The sequence below is a fragment of the Lissotriton vulgaris genome, chromosome 10, assembly GCF_964263255.1.
Source record: "Lissotriton vulgaris chromosome 10, aLisVul1.2, whole genome shotgun sequence".
NCBI lineage: Eukaryota > Metazoa > Chordata > Amphibia > Caudata > Salamandridae > Lissotriton > Lissotriton vulgaris.
Window position 1 is genome coordinate 228,769,610 of NC_141698.1, and position 18,918 is coordinate 228,788,527.

The window sequence follows — 18,918 nt, forward strand, 5'->3', positions numbered from 1 at the left end:
CAGGTGGGTGGTGATGTGGCTGTGTCGAGGGAGTCAGAGAATGAGGCGTGCGCAGGCGTTTTGTATGGGTTGGAGTCTCTTCTGGAGTGTAGCCATGGTTCCTGCGTAGAGGGCGTTGCCGTAGTCCAGCCTGCTGCTGACGAGGGCTTTGGTTACCGTCCTTCTGGTTTCGGCGGGATCCATCTGTTGATCTTGCGGAGCATTCGGAGGGTGTTGAAGCAGGAGGAGGAGACAACGTTAACTTGCTGGGTCATAGAGAGCGTTGTGTCCAGAATGAACAGTAGTTGCGTGCATGGTTGGTGGGTGTCGGGGCAGCTCTCAGCCTGGCTGGCCACCAGGAGTCGTCCCATGCAGAGGGGGTGGATCCAAGGATGAGGACCTCCGTCTTGTCCGAGTTCAGTTTCAGCCGGCTGGTCTTCATCCAGACTGCAACGGCCTTCATTCCCTCATGGAGGTTGGATTTTGCGGTGGCCGGGTCCTTGCTGAGGGAGAGGATCAGCTGGGTGTCGTCAGCGTAGGAGAAGATGTTGAGGTGGTGTGCTCAGACGATGTTGGCGAGTGGTGCCTTGTAGATGTTGAAAAGGGTCGGGCTGTGGGATGATCCTTGGGGTACGCCGCAGGTGATTGTGGTGGCTTCAGATCGGAAAGGGGGGAGGCAGATTCTCGGGGTTCTACCAGTGAGGAAGAAGGCGGTCCAGTCCAGAGTTTTGTCTGGGACCCCTGCGTCGAGGAGGCGTTTGTGCAGGGTGTGGTGGTAGATGGTGTTGAAGGCAGCCGAGAGGTCCAGGAGGATGAGGGCTGCGGTTTCGCCATTGTCCAATATGGTCCTGATGTCATCAGTGGCGGAGATGAGGGCGGTTTCTGTGCTGTGATTGGTGCGGAAGCCGGATTGGGAGGAGTCCAGGACATTGTTCTCCTCCAGGAAGTGGGTCAGTTGTCTGTTGGCGGTCTTCTCAATGACTTTGGCTGGGAACAGGAGCAGGGAGATGGGTCGAAAGTTCTTGAGGTCCTTTGGGTCCGCCTTGGGTTTCTGGAGTAGGGCGTTGATCTCAGTAGTGCATGCACTAGTCACCTCTCAACTTGACTATGCTAACAGCCTCTACCTTGGTCTTCTGGAGTACTTGCTAAGGAGACTACAGCTTATTCAAAATAGGGCAGGCCAGATAGCTATGTTTTTAAAGCTTTCCTAAACATGGTGTCTGAGTTAATCTTCCTCAGATGATCAGGCATAGAATTTCATAAAGTGGCGGTTTTCACTGAGAAAGCACGGCCACCAATCCTGGGCTTTGCAAAACGAGGAGTCACCAGTAAATTCTGACTATTTGATCTGAGTGCTCTGGTTTGGCTATATTTCTGAAGTCTCTGCTTCAGGTATTGGGGACCAGTACCTCTAACTGCTCTATGCGCCAAGACCAGAGCTTTAAACTCCACTCTTCTCTTTACCGGAAGCCAGTGTAGACTGCGCAAGTGGGGGGGGTAATATGATGTCATAGTGGTACATTCCTAATTAGCCTGGCTGCCGCATTTTGAATAAGCTGTAGTCTCCTGAGCAAGTACTCCGGAAGACCGAGGTAGAGGCTGTTAGCATAGGCAAGTTGAGAGCTGACTAGTGCATGCACTACTGACTTCCTGCAATCCTTAGGCAGGAAGTGAAGGATTCTCCGCAGAGCCTTCAGTTTCCAGAAACACAGTGAGGAGACATGAGCAACTTGCACCTGACCAGTGAGTTGAGAATCAAACATGAACCCTAGGTTCCTGGCAGAGGCAACTCGTAGTGGAGGCGGATTTAACTCAGTCGGCCACTACAGTGCCGATCGAGGCAGAGTAGGTTGATTAAAAAATAAGACCTCAATTTTATCGGTATTTAATTTTAGGCAGCTGTCCATCATCCACGAAATGTTTAAAAGACACTGCCTAAAATTGGCTTTCACCCCGCATTGCTCAACGATTGCCATGAAGGGAGTAAGATAAACATTAAAAAGTGTAGGGCTCAGAGCCGAGCCCTGAGGAACACCACACATCACCGGGCTGGATCTAAAGTCATAGGGATGAAGAATTACTTGTTGAGAGCGACCCTCGAGAAATGAATGGAACCATGCCAAAACATTTCCAGTCACTCCTAGATGGTTGAGTCTAGTCAGGAGAATCCTATGTGACACTGTGTCAAAGGCTGCGGACACATCCAATAGCACCAACATTGCACAGCTATCCTGATCTAAGGTTTCACTGATCGATTCAGCCACTTCAAGCAGAGCTGTCTCCATGCCACTGGAGTCAAGCTATCCTGGCTGAAGACAGCTGATAGCCAGAAACCGGTCCTAGGATGCTTGATTCCGGTCCAGGGAAGACATGGCTTGGCAATTCGGGCTGGACTGTTCCCATGAGGCACAGGGTCAAGACTGATTTGCATATGGCCATGTCTGAACTGGGGTGGTTTGGTGAGCAAAATAACAATGGATTAAACCCAGATCTGTGACTGGGGGTGAATGTTTTGCCATTGTGCAACATTCCCTCCATCATCTTGTGTGTTTTGCTGTCTCCTTGCTGTAGCCCGACCTAAATCCAGACTGAGAATCATGAAGATGGTTGTTCGATTCCAGGAAATCCGAAAGTTGTCTCTGGACTTCTTTTTCAAGAATGTTGGCCAGGGCTGCCAGAAGAGATATAGGCCTAAAATCTTTCAGCTCTGCTGAGTCAGCATCTTCTTTCTTGAGGATAGTCTGGACATAAGCTTTTTTCCAGCTGGTTGGATAAACCCCAGTCTCTAGCGAGGAGTTCCAGATAGGGTTAAAAGTTGAGTTGAGCCAGGGGGCTAATAACTTAAAAAATCTGTCCCGGCATGGATCCAGCTGAGAGCCTGATTTTATTTTATTTAATTCCCCCAAAGATGCTTCCAGCCCAAAAGGGTGGAAAGCCGACCATGTATCGAGTGGGGGATGAGTTACCAAATCAGATAATTCCAATGTTGGAAAGGAGGAGTAGATGGCAAAAAATAAATTCTGGAAGAAAGTAGCTAGGTGTTTACAAAGAGCCATTGTTGGGGGAATAGTACTCTTCGGGGCTTGTGGTTTCATAAAACCTTGGACTATCTTAAAAAACGTATTTTGCTGAATTGTCCGAGAACTTGATCTGCTTTGCGATGTTGTCCCTGATGAGCTTAAATTTTAAGCTATGAAATTTCCTCAATGCTGCTTTGTATTTGCACTTGGCTGAAGGTTCATAATTTTTTCGCCAGACACGCTCCAGCCTCTTACATATGCTTTTCTCCGTGCGGCGCTCCATAGTGAACCACAGGGCCAAAGTTTTATTCCTGGCTAGTTTCATAGTCTTAATAGGGGCTATTTTGTCAAGGGCTGAGCTAACCCATTCATTGAAGACAGAGGCATCATGGCTCGGATCACGTGTGAGCTTAGGGGGAATATTTTGTAGCTCGCAACCCATCGATTCAGGTGAAATCTTCCTCCAATTTCTCCTGTCCTCAGTTGTTGCTCTAACGTGGTTATTACAGGCAGTCCAAGTTAGCTTAAAAGGGACCAACCAGTGGTCCGACCAAGTCACAGGTGAGGGATCCTCTACCTGTAGTGTGTGATCATTTGTGAAAAGTAAATTTGCGTGTGGCCAGCTACATTCGTGGGTAGTAACACCATTTGAAACAGGTTTAACTGTTTAAGGGTATCCGCCAATTGAACCCCTAAGGGGCAGTTCACATTGTCCATATGGACGGTAAAGTCACCGAGAACAGTGAAGTTAGTATGCCTCAGTGAGAGGTTGGCAATACTATCATACAACTTCTGCCAGTGGGCAGTCAGAGCATTTGGGGGTCTATAGACTAGAAGTCCTGCCATAAAGAAGGTTGTGGAGAATTTAATACAGAAGGACATGGCCTCAATTAGCCCTGTGTCTTCAATTTTCTTGTGTGAGATCTCCCTGCCTTCCCTCATAAATCAAGGCAAGGGCGCCGCCTAGTCTATTGCCAATCCTATCCTAGGAATGGCCAGAGAGATGTCTGGGTTCGAGCTCTCCCTCAGCCAGGTGTCCGTTAGAAACATGACATCCCAATCATTAGTCTTTAGAGTGAGCCAAATATCACTTGCTTGTTTAGGGAGAGGTCTACAGTTGATCAGGCAGGCTCTGATAGATGGCCTGGGAATAGATTTAGATCTAGGTCCTGTGGTCAATGCACCAGCCGGATTACGGATATATCCCTCCCTCCAGCTCATGATGGCAGCGTTCCTTATCCCCCACCAAACCAAGATCAAAACACTTAAGCCTTGTACAACCTGATGTTGAAATAGCAAGTAACTGCTCTCTGGTCCAAACAGTCCTGGCTTGAAGGGAGCCACAGGCAGGATGGACGGGATCAGATGGGCTTGCCTCTGGTGCGCCTTAACTAATTAAGTATTATTAGTTAATTGGCTAATCGGAAGGTTAGTAAGACTACAGAACCGAAAATGCATTAGGTAATCATATGAAAGTTATGGGGTAAAAGCAGTATCCCTAATGACTTTAGGTACCCTACCTAGCTAAAGGAGGAGGCAATGCAGTAAATGAGTGCTGAAGAGAAATTAACAAGATCACGTCCCTGTTAGACCATTTTTCCTAGAGCCCTTCTCAAAATTGAGGCTGTCCTTCATCAGTTAGGCTAACTCTGAACCTCTGATCTATTACAGTACCCCCTTTCCTGAGTAAGATCGACTCTCCTATGTGTGACCATTGCTGCAGAGTAGACCAAATCTAACTTGTGTATGACCCCCATTCAGAGTTAAATCATCCCTCCTGACGGGGATTCTTTGATAGCAAGACATCCCTCCTAACCGAGGACGTCGCTGTGATTGAGACCTTTCTTTGGAGAAACCACCTGTCCTGGCATGCTTTCATTCTTAACCTTTGTCTTCTCTCACTTGCAGGTGAACATCTCCAAAACAGATAGCAGCGGTCGACTTCAAATCGGTGAGTCTCATATGTGTTCTGCCCCTGTACTTACATCTGTGTTATCAGCTTTTGTGAGGATTCGAAAATTGCAGGAACAAAGAAGGGCATGTCTTAATGAATTTGAAGGGTGGATATCCTGGAATTCACTGCAATGAACTAGACTAAAATATGGTGCATTGCAGGAGTTATTGGAATACGGGTGCCACTGAGCTGTAAGATGAATGGTTAAAAAGTAATCCATTTCTTGAAGCTCTTTCATTTCTTCCCCAATGGTCCCTCCCCTTCCCCAGATTCATTGCCGTACAATTATTCCCTATCTCCTGGAGGGACCCTACAAATACTATGAACAACTCTATTTGTATTTTTTTGAAATACGTTTTAATTGGCATTTGCATAAAAGAGTACAGGCATACATACAAGAGCAATAGTCAATACAAAACATATCAATCAGTCCATATCAAAGTACATTCTTCTCCAAGTCTACTGTCAATGCAGAATGAAGAGATAAAAACAATGGTTGCATGAAATCCAGAAACCATATCCCGGTATCAAAACGTTAATACATTTACCCTGTTCTCAGTGTGTTCCAAGTTGTTCACGATAGTACATCCTGACACTTTTTATAGCATCATCATCATTAACTTTTTTCGGTCGTTAAGACCATCAAAGTGCTTAGGCGTACAAAAGTACGGTAAATAAAACAAAATTTACACGATAAAATTGTAGGCCAAAGTAGGTGATATTATTTATACAACCACAAGCATATTAAAACCCGAGCCATTAAGGAATATAAAACAAATTAAAAGAACTGGCTTCCAAGGTATTAAAACCATACAAGCTAAAAACATAGAAAATACAAAAAGTGCTGGTGCATGATTGATAGAAGTGCAGAGTAGCTCAGTTCTCTGTAGTTTGTACATGAGTCATAAAATACCATGAACATAAGACATCAAGTACGAACTGAACACTTTATGAAAAGTAATACTTAATCAGATGATGTGCTCAATTCATTTTAGCTTCTGCCTGCTACTTTTTATAGCAATATCATTTGGTATGGTTCTCCTCTACTCTACGCATATGTTAACAATTGGGAGTTGTAGTTGCAGTCTCAAAAAATGCCTGAAACAATAGACATATTAGTTAAGCAAAAACAAACTGCGTAAAGAGAACAAAAACCAGGAAACAATGTTGTCCACGGAATCTGAATTTTAAGAATTTGTAGTAGGACCCACACTAATTAGAGTGGCTCCAAGAGTGGCAAATATACTCACTTCAATGCATTGGGAGGCTGGGAGGAAGGTGGACACACTATTGAGTATTCCTCTCACTCAAATAGCAACTTATTAGATACTTGTATCACCTCAGGGGGATTACGCTGTGTTTTCATCTCATTGTGTTCCATCTGTATTATAACTAGTAGCCCAATCTCCTAGCACCTCTGCTCAGAGCTCCGCCAATGGGCGATCGTGTACCCCTTGTGTACCATCTCTGATCAGAGCCCTCTCTTCAGTTCTGGGCCCATGTATCAATATTGTGTTCCCAGTCTGCCACTGGTGGACCTATGATTCAGAAAAAGGGGGTGGTGATGAACAAAGTGTCTGAATTAAGCAGACCACTCTTACCCAGTCCAAAGAACAGGGCTTGATCCATCACCGTTTTTTAGCTCACTGCACCATCCCAGCTCAGAACTTGGCTATATGCAAATTAGTCTGACCCTGGCCCAGTGCATCATGGGAACAGGGCAGACCAAACTACCAAGCCAATTCTTATACTGGGAAGGAAACAAGCTACCGGGGACCGGTTTCTGGCATTTCAGCCGTGTCCGGCCCGGCTTGCTTGAATCCTGATGGTGCAATGAGCTAGGGACTCACATCTGAGTATACCCTTCCACGCTTATGGTGGACAAAAATGATTCAGAAAAAGGGGTGGTGATGAACAGAGTGTCTGAATTAAGCAGACCACTCTTACCCAGTCCAAAGATCAGGGCTTGATCCATCACCGTTTTTTAGCTCACTGCACCATCCCAGCTCAGAACTTGGCTATATGCAAATTAGTCTGACCCTGGCCCAGTGCATCATGGGAACAGGGCAGACCAAACTACCAAGCCAATTCTTATACTGGGAAGGAAACAAGCTACCGGGGACCGGTTTCTGGCATTTCAGCCGTCTTCGGCCCGGCTTGCTTGAATCCCGATGGTGCAATGAGCTAGGGACTCACATCTGAGTATACCCTTCCACGCTTATGGTGGACAAAAATGATTCAGAAAAAGGGGGTGGTGATGAACAGAGTGTCTGAATTAAGCAGACCACTCTTACCCAGTCCAAAGATCAGGGCTTGATCCATCACCGTTTTTTAGCTCACTGCACCATCCCAGCTCAGAACTTGGCTATATGCAAATTAGTCTGACCCTGGCCCAGTGCATCATGGGAACAGGGCAGACCAAACTACCAAGCCAATTCTTATACTGGGAAGGAAACAAGCTACCGGGGACCGGTTTCTGGCATTTCAGCCGTCTTCGGCCCGGCTTGCTTGAATCCTGATGGTGCAATGAGCTAGGGACTCACATCTGAGTATACCCTTCCACGCTTATGGTGGACAAAAATGATTCTTTGAGTATACCCTTCCACGCTTATGGTGGACAAAAATGATTCTTTTGAGTATACCCTTCCACGCTTATGGTGGACAAAAATGATTCTTTTGAGTATACCCTTCCACGCTTATGGTGGACAAAAATGATTCTTTTTGAGTATACCCTTCCACGCTGGTGGACCTAGCCCAGCCATCCACTTCATTGCTATACGTCGCCTTGCCGAGACCAAGGTTGGGTCAGCAAACCTAGTACCGACCTACCTTGTGTGCTTTGGGTCTGGGGAACAAACCTAGGAGGCAAACCTCAGCTGTATATGGCAGCAAATTAGCTATTACTCCATTGATTGTGGCCACTACAGCATTCCAGAAGATCTGTAACTTCAGGCAGCTCGATGTCATGTGCGCAAACCCTGCGTCTGGTTCCCCATACCTAGGAAGAGTCCACCTATCACCTCCATACATAAGCTGCAGTTTATGTGCAGTCAAGTGAGTCATGTGTAAGTAGTTAAATAGTACGAGTTTAAATTTAGTTCTCCTAGAAATACGCTTTGGACTCCCCATAGTTTAGCCCACTCCGTGTCCATCAACTCTTCGCCTAGCAATGCTTCCCATCTCTCTCGAGTTTTAACCAATGGTTTTGTGATCCTCCAGAGTTGCGCTTTTTAAAGCCACTTCTCAAGATGATGTGCAACACCCAGGGTCACCAATGCCTGAAGGACAGTATGGGTTTCCGCCTCTTGTCTGCCCCCAGGCCATAATTCCCCAAACAATCTCACCAAAGAATGATAGTTCAAAAACTGTCCGGGGCGGTGTGCACGTCTGTGATAGGAAATCATCTAGTGGGATAAGCTCACCCAGTTGGAAACAATCACACACTGTAATGATGCCGGCTGTCATCCATTCTGATAGTTGGTGTTTAGTAAATGGAGAGAGGGTATCCCGATGTGGCAGCCCTAACAATGGCAGATCCGGAGCATAGAGAGGGGTCCTTGATGATCGCCATCGGCATCAATGCTAGCATTGCATTCCACTTTTGGATTGAGGAGTTTCACGAGCAAAAGCCCCTGATTATCAACCAACCCAATAGAACGTAGTATTTCAAGACCCTTACCATCTAACCACTTTGCCAACAACTGAAGCTGGGTGGCCAAATAGTATACTTCAGAATCGGGGGCGCCCAAGCCACCATCCTCTCGGGCTCTCCGAAGTACTGCCAGGGAGACTATTATGCCCTCCATCTCAGATTAGGTTTTGGAGTAGGGATTCTAAGTTTTTGAACCAAGTGCGTGGTATTGCGACAGGGAGATTCACAAAGAAATATAGGAGCCTGGGGAGCATAATCATCTTGGGAAAGGCGATGCGTGCTATCACTGGTATTTTTAGAGAGCGCCAGAATCGTACACAAGTGATCATGTTACCTGTTTCAAATTACCTTCCTGAAGAGCATCCAAGGTAAGGAACACCTGGATTCCCAAATATCCAAAGGACTAGGGTGACCAGGTGATCCTATTGGCAAATCAGCTGGCTGTGGTATTCCTGGCCTACGGGGAGAAGCTGAGTCTTTGACTTTACTCAAAGGCCCGTTAATACCGGAAATTCATTTAATAACATCAAGGCATGGGCCACTCAAAGGTGGCCATCAACTAGGTATAATAATAAGTCATCAGCATATAAGGATATAATATGTTCTTTGCCCTCCAAGATCATTCCATGATCTCTGTCGGAAAAGCTCTGATAGTGGCTCAATGGCCAAAGCAACCAAAAGGTAGGACAATGGACAGCCCTACCTAGTTCCACGATGTACCCCGTATGAAGAAGAGATGATACCACCTGTCAGAACCTTTGCCTTAAGGTAAGTGTATAAAAGATACACCTATCTAAGCCATCCATCTCCTAATCACAACCACTTCCTAACTGCATTCAGAAAATCCCATCTTATAGAGTTGAAGGCCTTCTGCAGGTCAACTGACATTACTAAAGCATCTGGATACAGGCCAATATCCTGGTGTTGGAGGATATGATACAATCAGTAGAGGTTCACAGAGGTGGACGTTTTTGGAATAAACCCATTCTGTTCTTCATGTATGAGTCCGGGCATTAACGGAAGCTATCTCATGGCTAGAATTTTACTGAGAATCTTAAAATCAGCATTTAACACAAAAAGGGGGCAAAACTCAAAGGGATATGCAGCAGATGACTTTGTCTTCGGAAGGGGGACCACAAGTGCGTTGCTGGACGAAGCCAGAAATCAGCCACACGCAAGACTCCGCATACAAGGCCTCTAATTTAGAAACCAAGGCAGGTGCAAATGTAGAATATAACTCTGGTGTCAATCCATGGCACAGATATTTCCAACAGCCATCTCTTTGTTGGCCAATCAAACTTCTTGTGCTATCACCTCCAGCTCATCCCGTAAGGTCAGATCAAGCGTACGCTGTGGTAATGGTACCAGGAACACCATCAAGCTCTCCGGCAAAAGCACTTCAAGGTGTTTGTAAAGGGTTTTGTAGTAGGTACTGGGCTAATAAAGTAAAGTATCGTCTTCAAATAAAATCTGACTTATGGGCGTGTCCTTAGTCTCTGGGCATACCAACCATGCCAAGAATCTGCCCGATCTGCCCCCCTCCTCATTAACTCTTGCAAGATGATCTCGAATGTCAAGACACCGAAGATGTTCTAATGCAGAATTATATCAACCCTTCACTTCCGAAAATTGTGTTTGAATGGAGTTCTTGGAACTCAACCTATTACCCAGATTATGCCAGCTGCATTCCAGAGTAGAAATTTTTCTATTGAGGTCTCTTCCAACCCCAATGCTCTGCCCGGACAATGACCCCTAACCACCACTTTAAAAGCTTCCAATTCAACAAGTGGGTCTGTAGCTGTGCCCTGATTAAATTGGAAATATTCAGAGATGGCCGCCTGTAGAGAATCCTTAAAGCGTGTATCTTGAAGAAAGGATGGGTTAAGGTGCCATGTGGGAATAAACTGTGGGTTTGATAATGGGGCGAAATGTCAGTAGCAGTGCGCTATGGTCTGATAGCATGCGCCCTAGGTACTCAGTATGAATCACATTCAGGCTAAGACAAGTAGAGCAAACAAACATATCTAAGCATGTGTGCAGTCTATAAAGGTGTGAATAATAAGAATAGTCTTGTATTTGCCGGTATGGCACCCTCCAAATATCTGTGAGAACCCAATGCCCCACCCCGTCCCAAAAACCCTGCGAAGATTTGAATGCCAGCTCCCCATACAGAGGAGGTGTGGACCTATCCAGGTGCAAAAAGAAAAATTGATGGACAGAATGTCAAACATTCATCCCAGTACAAAGATCTGGTCTAAATCCATAGTTTGTTTTGCTCCCCTTGCCTTTCCAGTTCAGACATAGCCAAATGCTAATCAGTCTTGACCCTGTTCCCCATGGGAACAGTCCAGCCTGACGTGCCAAGCCAGGTCCTCCCTGGGCTACAAACAAGCATCTTGAGACTGGTTTCGGGGCATCAGCCATGCTAGCTTGACTCCACTGGCATGGAGAGCACGGTACCCACATCTGGGCATACCCGTACCACTCGGGGTTTCAAATTGAAAAAGAACAATTGATGGACAGAATGCTGCACAATGTCAAACATTCACCAGAGTACATAGATCTGGGCCTCAATACATCGCTTTTTTTGCTCCCCATGCCTTTCCAGTTCAGCCCAAGCCATATGCAAATCAGTCTTGAACCTGTTCCCAATGGAAACAGTCCAGCCCGAACTGCCAGGCCTGGTACTTCCTGGACTGGAAACAAGCATTCAGGGACCCGTTTCGGGGCATCAACCCTCATTAGTCAGACTAGCTTGACTCCAGTTACAAGGAGAGCTCTCCGTCCATTATCTCCTTGTGTTTGCTTTGTTCGCCCTAATTTGGCAGGGTATGGCCAGACGTGGTTCCCTTGCTCACTTTACCACTGGATTGAAGCTAGCCTGGCTGATGAGGGTTGTTACCCCAAAACCGGTCCCAGGATGCATGTTTCTGGTCCAGGGAAGACCTTGCTTGGCAGTTTGGGCTGGACGCCACCATACCCAACTCAGGTTGAACCAGAGGTAACGATGGACAGAGCAGGCCTCTTTGACCTGAGTTGTTACCAGGCGAGGTGAGGTCTAGTCCTCGTACAAGACGGGTACCGTTTGTATCCTGTCGATACAAAGGATTCGTAATTGGTACATAAGGTTGTATTCATTCCAACCCTTCCTTTTCTTGTCTTTTCTATTCAGTATGTTCACTGTTTATTCACGTCATTTTTTAATGCAGTAGCAGTGATAACATGTTGACCTCATTTATAAGCAGCTTTGTTTAAAAACTGCTTTTTGCACTGTTTTTAATTAAGGATTACAAAGGATATCCCAATAAATGTTTTTCTCCCTTGCAAATCCTTTTTATCTTTCGCATTCACATTTTTGCACTGAACCCATCATTCCCACACATTATTTATGATCACATCTATGTGTATTGAGAGCTTTGCTCTTTTTCGGTTCTTTGTTCCTCCTACATGACCCATACACGTTTATCCACTGGAAATCCCTATATGATCAAGAGGTACAGTGGATGGTAGGAAGGATACCCAGATGATGATACTGATCACCTTGGTGAATGATGGGAATTCGATTGCTCGCACAGGTCTTTCTTTTCTGTAATTTTTTGCTGTCCTACTCCTGATGTCATACATGTTCAGAGGTTCCTCCTCAGAAAGAGGTTGGTTTCAAGAGACCCATGGAGTATTTGTTTTGTTGTGACAAGATTGATTAGGGAAGAAATATGAGGTTGGTCTATAAATATCCCTTGGACCCTCTACCAAACTCTAGTCATTTATTTATTTTTTGTACCCCAAAATCGGTCCCAGAATGCTTGTTTCTGGTCCAGGGAAGGCCTTGCTTGGCAGTTTGGGCTGGACTATTCCCATGAGGCACAGGGTCAAGACTGATTTGCATATAGCTGGGTCTGAACTTGGGTGGCGAAGTGAGCTAAAGAACAATGGTGGATTCAACCCAGATCTGTGAACGCGGGGGGGGGGTGGGGGGGGGGGGAAGTGTCTGAAATTTTTCAGTGCTCTGTACATGATCTACTTGTGCTTGCTTTGTTCAACCTATCCAGGTGAACATCTGCAACACAGTTCAAATCTCCTACAAAAAGGGGGTCCTCCACTATAACAAAGGAAAAGGGCATGGACATGGCTCTAAGGCAGAGTTCTTCAAACTGTGGGGCGCGCCTGCCCTAGGGGGGGGCGCGACACCATCCTTGGGGGGGCGCGAACTCCTCTCTAATTTCACAACTACTCTCTAATTTCACCTTTGTTCTCTGTGGCAAGTCGAGGGAGGAGGGAGGGGAAATCGACGAGGCACGAAGTGCCCATTCTTTTATTATGTTTACCCTCCCAGGAGGGGGTTAATTCATTCAGCTTCAGCAAGGAGGCAGGAAGTCTCCTCTACTAAACCGAAAACTGCCTTTCGAGGACATTTAATTTAGGAAAATAGGTCTGTGATGGTTTCTGATGATATTCACAGAAGCCATGGTGACGTGGGAGGCGCTGCTTTAGGTGACTGAGCCCAAATGCAAATTATGGTTCGTGAAAAAATGGGAACAGCGCCAATTGCAAACAGGAAGCATTTAAAGTTGATACGGAGCCCGGCCCCCCTTTGAAATGAAGTGAATCCATACCAAGAGCACAAAATCGTAAAGAACAAAATCATCCAGAAATTGGGCAAAGTCACAACATTCAGACCATGAAACAGGACATATTGTTGCAGCCTCATTTTGATACATTTATAGCAATTGATTTGTGGCGCTTGCCAATGGTCCCTTAACCCACATTCCTGATTGTCTGTCCCCAGAGGTGAAATACAGAAGCCTCATTAACATACAAATGGTCTTTTAAAGACCTGTGAAGTGCTTGGGTGCGGGTGTGTGTGAGTGCCCTGAAGCTGTATCAGCCCGGGCACAGACAGGCAGGATGAGATGAAGAGGGTGATAGAGGGAGGTAGAGGGAGGGAGACAGAGGGAAGAAGGAACAAGCATTTGCAATGCAATAGGTCTCGCATTAGCAAAGTTTGAAGTTGTTGGTATTTTAAATGGCATTGTTTTTTATCTATTTGTTTTTATAAGCGTCTGTGGTGTATTATTTATTATAGTTTTATGTAGCACTATGTTCTAACCTTGCATTAGGGGCGAATTAACACATTCCGTGCTGCTTGACTCCCGCACAATAGGAGCATCAGCTGAGAGGCCACTATTTGAATGGGCACAATAACAAAGCTGTATTTAACTGCCTTGAGGACACCTCTATTTGGAGGGTTGCGGCTAAGTACTGTAACAATTCCCGCATCTCCATGATAGTCATTTTCCTGACAGTGGGAGGACGGTGCGCAGCCGGCCCTGCTAGGGTTCAAACTCACACTCTGCAGCCTGCGAAGACGTTTCTCCAGCAGATGTGTGAACCCGCTCAGTTACCTCCTACCACCATCATGCACTCTGGCAGAAGTTACGAGGGGTCAGCTGGGCTATAGCGCACACGAATCATGATGACCTTGAGGCGCTTTCAGGCAAAGTCCCATCTTAAAAGAGTGAGAAATGCTAAAGCAAGTCAAGGGTCCATGATAGTGCTACAAGGTGTACCTTTGACTGTTGAGGCAAGCTAGTCCAGATGCATTAGGGGCGAATTTACACATTCCGTGCTGCTTGACTCCCGCAGAATAGGAGCATCAGCTGAGAGGCCACCATTTGCATGGGCACAGTAACAAAGCTGTATTTAACTGCCTTGAGGACACCTCTATTTGGAGGGTTGCAGCTAAGTACTGTAACAATTCCCACATCTCAATGATAGATGTACTTTTTAGTGTACTTTTGATAAATTTACAAATATATTTTTAAAAACGTTAAGGAAGCTAACAAGAATGCGTTCTTAAATTATAATATTAAAAGTACCTTACCTTATATTTACGTACTAAATATAGCAAGGCTTTCAGCTTTCCAATTCACCGAAGTGTCTCCGTTGGAACAAATGTTTGCAAATGCTTGCTTGTGTGTGCTTAAGTAGAGGAGCGGGAAAGGGAGGCAGACAGAGGGAGAGAGAGGGAGGGAGGGAAAGGGAGGGAGAGGGATTGAGGGAAATGGAGGCAACAGAGGGAGGGCGAGGGAGGGAGGGAAAGGGAGGGAGAGGGAGGGAGAGAAAGGGAGGCAGACAGAGGGAGAGCGAGGGAGGGAGGGAAAGGAAGGCAGACAGAGGGAGAGCGAGGGAGGGAAGGAAAGGAGGGAGGGAATGGGAGGCAGACAGAGTGAGAGCGAGGGAGGTGGGAAAGGGGGGAGGGAGAGGGAGGCAGACAGAGGGAGAGCGAGGGAGGGAGGGAAAGGGAGTCAGAGAGAGGGAGACAGAGAAAGGGAGACAGAAAGAGGGAGACAAAGAGAGGGAGAGGGAGGGAGACAGAGGGAGACAAAGAGAGGGAGAGGGAGGGAAACAGAGGGAGAGGGAGGGAAACAGGGAAACAGACAGAGGGAGAGGGAGGGAGACAGAGAAAGGGAGAGGGAGACAGAGAAAGGGAGAGAGAGGGAGACAGAGGGTGAAAGAGGGAGGGAGGGGGAGGGCGACAGAGTGAGGAGGGCGACAGAGTGAGGAGGGTAGGAGAGAGAGGGAGACAGAGAGGGATAGGGAAGGAGAGAGAGGGAGACAGAGAGAGAGGGAGACACAGACAGAGAGAGAGAGACAGAGAGAGAGAGGGAGTGAGACAGTCAGAATGAGTGAGACAGGGAGGGAGAGAGAGGGAGTGAGAGGGAGTGAGACAGTCTGAGTGAGACAGAGGGAGAGAGTGAGATAGAGATGTGTGTATGCCTGGTCTGGTGGCTCAGTGGACGAAGGCGTCTGCTGCAGGGACCTCTGTTCAACCTCAGCTTTATTTGTTTTCTCTAGCCCCGCCCCCTCCCCCACTTACCCTGCCCCCACCGGTGCGGCCCTCCGACACAAACCACACTGTAAATTTGGCCCCCGAGAGAAAGTTTGTGACTGCCATGGTTTAACACGTTTGAAACCCTACTCTGCCCTCAATAACATTCTGAGTTACTTCAAGTGTCTTGGAATGCACCTTGCATTCAGACAACTCGCTTCTCATTCTCAAAAATCCATCCACAGATTGAGCGTCTGTGACGAAAAACGGGCACACCCGTAACATTTATGTTGGTGGTGTTATCAATCAATGTCATGTGTAAAACAAAGCATCCTAGTAAAAACAATTTTCGCACATTTTATCTAGGAAAATGGTGGTTTGAGCTATGTAATAATCTGTCATTTCAGCACCCCCACTCACAAACCTGTACTTAACTAAACACTCTTATTATGTTGGACATTATATGCTGGATTTGGCCCCGGGTTTGGTGCGGCGGTAAATTATGTAGTGTACCAGATTCCAGAAATTTCTGTCAGGTTTTGGGGGGGGGGCAACAGCTGAAAAAAGTGAGCTGGGGGGGGCTCAACCTACAAAAGTTTGAAGACCTCTGCTCTAAGGAAAGGGACCTGGTCCAGGTTTGGGGCATATACACTCTCTAGGGTGACCTCCCTGCCCAGCAGCCTGCCCTTTACCTAAACATAGTGGCCCTCTGGATCAATTATAGAGTGGGTGGCCTGAAAAGGGGTTCCTGCCTGATTCCACTGCAATGTATCCCAGGAATAAGAAGAGAAAGAGGTTGCATAGAGCTGGCCAAGCCACCTATGTCAAAGGCGGACAGCTTCCTCCCCGGTAATATGGATCTACTGTAACATTGCGATTTGGACTCCTCTGCGACACAATTATCAGCCCCCCAACCACTCTGCCCCCCCCCCCCCACCCTCAGCAACTTCAAAGCCATTCATAACCCCGGAGCAAAATAAAAACTTCCCAACCACAAACTCTCACTCCCAAGGGAAGTCCAGCAATGGCTGGCTGGCCAAACCTGGGAAAAAACAAAATTGATAAAGGGAATGTCCCCTTCCTATTCCTAGTAGCTGCAATCCGAGTGGGGGCAGGCAAGGTAACACTGAAAACCCAAGTACGCACCAGCCCATCTCTTAAAATAACACAGGAGATATGCCCTCCAAAGGCCAGGTCCAACAGACCAATCCCGGGGCAGCCCCGCAGCACTCTTCTCACAACCATCCTCCCCAGATTCAATCAAATTTGTGCAAATCATAAAATGGCTCTATACTTCCGGGTTCAGACCAGCATTCGCATTCCCAGACCATAGGCAATAAGAACAAGTAAAATCCTTGGGTCTGAAAAAAGAGCACACAAAGAAGGGCAAGAAGACACTGACAATATCACACACACACCTAACTGTGGGATGATCCCTTTTTTGGACAAAATCCCTCACCCAACAAAGGTGGTATGCTTCATCATTAGGGATTCTCCTCTCAGAGGAAACCTAGTTCCTCTGAGGGCTACAACCCCCTCTCTGAGTGGGAGGAGCTCAGGGATGTTTTGAAGTCTACCCTACACGGATTTACTAAATCCTCTAAATAAGAGACAAAGTGTAGGTGAGGGTGCAGCGCAAAAAAAGAAATAACGTGAAGGGAGTGATGTTAAAACTAGCTAGAGAGAATACAACACATCCTTTATTCATATATTCTCACTGCCATGATTAAAAACAGTGCACCTGTGGTATGGATTTAAACTGCATGTGTCAGACGAGATAGTGTGGTCAACATGTTTCAGCCATAAAAACACATAGTGTGTCATGTCTTTCGTCAGGACCCTATAGATGCTGCTGCTCATTGAAGTAATTTACAAAAGAAAGATAAAATCCGATACGGAACCAAAGGCACTTCCGGTTCATGTTCTTAGAAAGGTGACAGTACCTAATAAGAAAAGCTACAGACACACATGTAATACATTCAGTGGCTTACAACAAAACACAATAAGAATGTAAGAGGGATCAACAAGTTCCTCTACTTACACCATACACCCTATGTGTGTATAGACAGTAAGATAAACATCAACTTCTTACCCGTAACAACTGGGTAGAAGGCTTCACCTCAAACTGGCAAAAGCTCAGGATAGGGGGCACCTCTCTATAGAGAAGTGTGGTATCTTCCACTGCCGCCCCCCCTCCTCCTCGGCAGCTCGGTTTACAATGGAACTGCTCGCGGTGACATCACTTAGAATGTCACTGCGACCAGGGTTCCAAGGCGAGCGCCACCGAGTCACAGTGAAGCTGTCACCTGTTGTGGCTGGGGTCGTTTTACACGTACGTTTTGTCTGAGCAAATAAACTACGGTTTACTCTTCATCCTACTGTGTCTGCCATGAGTTCTTGCTAATTTCACACTGGCGACGAGGGTCAAAGAGGGTGAGCGACCTCAACACGCAAGGAATGGAATTTAATTGAAGACTTCCGGGAAAAAAAAGAAGGACGGATCGTGTACAGAGAGAAGGTAAAATGATGTGTTGAAGAAGAAAGGGTCACGATCACATCGCGGTGATTATCTTGAAGTGTATCTGCGCCGTGCCAGTTTCGCAGTTGAAAGAAAGCAGCTGTCACTTTTGAATAACAGCTGAATACAAAAGCACAAGTTGCGGAAGGTTGGCGGAATAAATCATTGGGAGTGGTAAGCCCAAGCTAGCGGTGCATCGTTGTGCAACAGAGGGCTCCTGAAGGCGCAGAATATCAGCGGTGAGTCGCAGCGCGCCCCCTCTGTGGTGTGATTGGGGAAAAAAACTGGCCGGCACGCATCCCGGTGACTGATGAAAGACTTGTAATGAACTCAGACGAGGTCATGGAGCGAAGCAATCGAGGTGGTGAGCGGGGTGGGAGCGGCGCAGTGTGACTGCTGGTCAAACGATTTCATGAACAAAAGAGAGATAAGGGCAGTAGCGTGTGGGAAAATAACCAGGTGCAACTGCGGAGTAACCCCATCCCCTCCGTGTCGAGTGGGTAGAAACTCACCCTTTCCACAAACCCCGGTTTATTTCCTTTCGTAAAGTGGTTGCAAATCATATTGATGCTGGAAGGAACTTCCAAGGGAAACCACTGCTGACTCCTGGACAGTGTGGAAATCGCGTCGTCAGGAAGAGAGAGACTGTATGGTGTCCCTTCAAAACGAATACTTCAGGGCAACCACCAAGTACATCTCACTGTATGAGGAACTGACTCTAGTGCAACAGTGCCACCTAGTGGGTTGGGAGGTCGTTTGCAGCACATGTGACATTTGTTGGTATTATACAGAAAGGGCAGAACTGTGCTGTACTTCTCACCAAAAATTGTACAAACCCACTATGGGACTGTGACCTGGCCCCTATTTAAAACCCCTGTTGTATCTCTAGGAAAATACTTTCCACCTATTAAGGGTGGGCCTTTGGTAATATAACATCATGCAAAGTGTGACACCACCACCATTTTT

At 46.6% G+C, this 18,918-nt stretch overlaps 1 protein-coding gene across 1 annotated transcript in view; it reads left to right on the forward strand.

The window, feature by feature from the left end:
• Window positions 1–4,921: 4,921 nt before the first annotated feature.
• The window catches only part of SLC4A2 (solute carrier family 4 member 2), a 1,480,655-nt gene continuing 1,466,658 nt past the window's right edge, over window positions 4,922–18,918 (forward strand). The window contains exon 1 of the mRNA XM_086940913.1: window positions 4,922–4,950. The gene's annotated coding sequence lies outside the window, so the exon portion shown is untranslated. The remainder of the gene's footprint in view (window positions 4,951–18,918) is intronic.